The sequence below is a fragment of the Epinephelus moara genome, chromosome 8, assembly GCF_006386435.1.
Source record: "Epinephelus moara isolate mb chromosome 8, YSFRI_EMoa_1.0, whole genome shotgun sequence".
Classification (NCBI taxonomy): domain Eukaryota; kingdom Metazoa; phylum Chordata; class Actinopteri; order Perciformes; family Serranidae; genus Epinephelus; species Epinephelus moara.
This window is the reverse complement of record NC_065513.1, coordinates 4,058,813-4,063,397: the sequence shown is the minus strand read 5'-3', so window position 1 is coordinate 4,063,397 and position 4,585 is coordinate 4,058,813.

Below are 4,585 nucleotides of genomic sequence, written 5' to 3'. Positions count from 1 at the left end.
TGGTCTCACCGACACTTCAGCACCCGTTCTGGGATACACAGTGTCGGCCCGCCCCGCCTGACCTCCGTGCTCCTCTCCCAGACACTTGAGCACACGTCCAGGGCCCCGGAGGGCAGGCCGGGGGGCCGCGGGACCACGGGTGGCAGCTCCGGGCACTTCCACTTTAACCCAAAACGAGTGCTCACGATAACCAGATGAGCAGATAAAGTCAACTAGGGAAAATAAAATGAAAAAACCACAGTTGTAGCCTGTTAGCATAACATGAGCTAAACCGCTAAACTAGCTAACAGCTAACGAAAGATAACGTTATTTGGTGGGGAGCTGTGCTAAGCTATATACACCCAGTCGTGCTTCGCCACTCACCAGGAACCTCTTTTAACGGTCACAGAAGAAACAACAAAGCTATTTTCTGCCAATTTATTCCAGTAGAGCTTACCTGAAACCAACTGCGATGAGATGCTGTGTCCTGCGAGCTCAGTTCCAAACAAACACCACGGAGATGAAATTCCGCCTTCAGTGGCGACTTCCGTATGTGGGCGGGTATATTCTACAGCACTGGGCCGACCCAAAGCCGATGTAACAGAGACGTTTGATGAGCTGGGACAAAAGAGTATTAAATTTAAAGATATCCGCCCATGCGGCCGATGCTTGTCAGACGTTATAAATTTAGGGCCAATGTGTAGTCCTCAGGCCGACGTCGGCCAGATGTATGTGTGCTATCTGGGACGTCTAACATGCTAACGCATCTAAAGCGACACCCCCCGAGTCTGAACGTTAACCGGCATGACTAGAAAAAGCAATCTGGTGCAAACTACGATATCGTCATCGTTTAAAAAGAAAGAGCGTTTCCCTGACCATCGCGCTAAAGAAATAATCAACGCCATTGGAGTTGAGTAAAATTGTTTAAGCTGCACTTTAGATATAAGCATGTTTTGTTTACTGCACTTTAACAAAGTGGGAAAGCTAAGTAAGTTCCTAGTAAAACTGAATCTGAGCAGGCTTTAAAGCTGACCAGCTGCACTATCCTTTTTATTTTAATTGAGTAAAACTGTTAAAGCAGAAATGTATATCTATATTTTTCATTCAAAAAATGTGTTAAAAAAACAGCAGGATTTTATTTTTCACTTTTATATTTCTATTTTCATTCAAACAATGTGAAAAAGCAGGATTTTATATATATATTTGTTTCATTCAAAAATTGTGTAAAAAGAGTTAACTGCTGTGGTGGTATGTTTTAATAAGGTTACCAATAAGTAAAAGATATTTAATAGTTGTCTATTTTTTTCATTACTGTACCGAAAAAAAACGAACCGTGACTTGTGTACCGAGGTACGTACCGAACCGAGATTTTTGTGCACCTTTATACCCCTACTGCTCACTGGTCTGTGTAGTTAAGCCTAGCCGTAATAGCTTATCATAGGGCTTAGGAGGTTATTCACTGAGTGCTGATCCTTTCTCTAGGGCACAAACTTCCTATTTCTAGCCTCTGCCAACCTGGTGTGAAACCTGCCATACTTAGACACAACCTAATATCCTGAAAATGTGCTTTCAATAAGTTAACAACTACCTGTGGCAGTTGAAGTAGTCAAATGCACTCCAAATGAGGCTATGTGGTACTGAACCGAATGCATTTGCAAGATCTAAAAATATTACATGCAGGTCCCTTTTTTTAATCTTTGCTGCCTGAATCTGGTGCCAGATCATGCTAGTATGCTCTAAACACCCTGCAAAACCTGGTATACCTGCCTTCTGCACCATAGTATCTATTAAGCTATTCCTTTCCAAGTAGCTACCCGGTAGTGGACTCCATTAGGCCCTGGGGCCGAAGAAGCCTTTGCACGCGTGACCACCTCCTGAACTTCCTTCCACCTAGGTGGCCTGACATCCATCTCATGCTCTATCCCTCCTAATGGAGGGCTATACAGTGGAAAACCAACTATCCTATTCTTCTCTAAATCTGAATATGTATTTCTCAAATATTCTTCAACCTCTAGCCTTGCTGCTTTAAGCCGCCCTCCCCTTTCCTGGCTAAACAATCATTTAACAAACTTAAAAGGGTCCCTGAAAAAAGCTGTCCTTGCATATTCCTTCTTCCTCCTCTTTTTCCTGAGATGCTCTGCCCTTCTTAGAGCTGCTAGCCTGCTTCTCAACTCCTCTTGCAACACATTATTTCCCTCCCTTTCTTCTTCGAACCCGCTGTGAGGATCCAAAGGACAGAGGGATGTCATATGCTGTAAAGCCCTGTGAGGCAAACTGTGATTTGTGATATTGGGCTTTATAAATAAAATTGATTGATTGATTGGTTCTGTAGCCTTTTCCCACTGCTTTCTTAACTGTCTCCTTTCCTTAACTAACTTCTCTATTTCTCTTTGCCGCCTAGACTTACCCTTCTCTCATGCACCCCAAACCTCTCTGCACCATATGAGGAAATAATATCTCCCATCTTTTCTAACTTTTCTATTGCATTTCCTCTAAGCCTGCTTAAGATTACTGACAAATCTCTATTAACTATCTTCCATTCTTTACCGTCCTTTGCCCTAGGCCATCTAACTCTAACCTTTTGCTCCATGGTTCTCTCTCTGACTGGCCTGCTAACCTCAGTGTCACCTGCATCCCCTCTTACTACCTCCTCCTCAGTGGCAGTGTTAGTGATATCCTGCGAACTGTGGTTTTCTACCTGTTGCTGAGTCGACTGACTCGACTGACTTCTTAAGAAGTACCGATCAATGCGGCTACTCTGCCCTTTCTTTGCCACACACTTCTTCTTTCCCTGATGAGTTCTGAGTTCTTTTGTCCTCTACAGATGCGCTCGCCTTGCCCAGAGTGCTGCTAATTCTAGCCCTGGTGGATAGGTCTGTGCCCCCATCCTTCACTGAGTCACAGATCCAAAGCATAGTCGTGTCCGTTCCAATGTCTGTTACCGTGTAATCCACCTGTGAGTCATCTTCCACCCCTGCTCTCGCTGACTCATGGGGTATTTTCCCTATGTTGGCTGTAGCTAATTTGGTTGTAGCAAGGCTGCTAGGCCTCACCACTACTACTGTACAGGAACATCTGCACTGAGTATGGGCTGGAATTCCCAAGGTCACAGTGGAAGACACCTCCTAAAGTGTAAGAGAATGACCGAGCTAAGATCCTATGGATCCTTCCAGATCCAGACTGACAAACTGGTGATGGCTCACCAACCAGACATCACATTGATAGACAAACAACAGAAGAGGGCAGTGGTGATAGATGTAGCAATCCTGAGCAACAGCAACATCAGGAAGAAGGAGCAGCATCAGGAAGAAGGAACACAGGAAGCTGGAAAAATACCAAGGGCTGAAGGAGGAACTAGAAAAGATAATAATAGATAATACATTTTATTCATATAGCACCTTTCAAACAAAGTACAACGTGCTTTACAATAAAAGCAGAGTCAAAATTCAAACAAAACAACGCATTCAAAAACAAAAGTAATAAAACATATACATAAACGAGACACAGGTCTTGAACAAAATCAGGATACGCTTTACAATAAAAATAAGTCTTCAGACGAGACTTAAATATGGACACTGACTCAGACAGTCTTAATTCCTCGGGCAGGTCATTCCAGAGCCTCGGGGCCCTGACAGCAAAGGCTTTGCCCCTCTGGTTATCAACCAAGACTCTGGAATAGACAAAAGACCTTTGCCAGAGGATCTTAGGGTGAGCACAGGTTCATAAGGGGTTAACCCTATGGGCCCGAACGACGCATCGTGGGTCCAAATTCACACCTGTTCTTCTCTATTGATTTTTTCCGCGACCGTGCGTCATAGCGAGAAGCCACGCATATCACGTGAAACAGCGGAATTGTAGCTTTCCGACAAGGCCAAGTTGTCGGTAGTCCAATTTTTTTACAGCAAAAAAGAATGATAAAGTTACACTAAAATTATGTATAACAGAGCTTTCATACAGCTCTGCACACACATTACTCTTGGATGGATTACTCGTGAATGCAGGCTCGCACAGAAATGCCACACATATCACATGAAAGTGCAGGACCAGAGCTTTCCACTGATACCACACACATCATTGTGCTGTCATCCCATCATGCTATAAATCCATTATACAGATCTTGTTATCAGTCACTTCATATAGTGAGGAATATCGTATTTTACCATGTCTTAGGCTTGCGTGTGTTTCTCCCTGTCTATCCACATTTGTAGTCCGGCTTTCAAGATGCAAATATCTCCATATTGTCCAGTTGACACTCCATCAAATTTTGTAAGACAAAACCAGCCACTTCACCTTTGCGCACACAGACAACTGTAGCCTAATTATGCATGCATGACAGGGCCGTATTCACCATATACATTGAGGGGGACATGTGTCCCCCCAATGCCCAAAATGCCCCCCCCAATATATAACTGAAACTGAAAAACAACAACAAACTTTGTTTACTGCAAACAAAGTGGCAAATATTATCTTGGAGGACATCACTGCACTTTGTTGACTATTTTTCTATGATCTTAGATGTAAATATTGCATGTTTATTTCAGATAAAACACATTTTTGACTGAATGAGTCAATGGAATTTCTTGCAATAATGAAAAAAAAATACTGG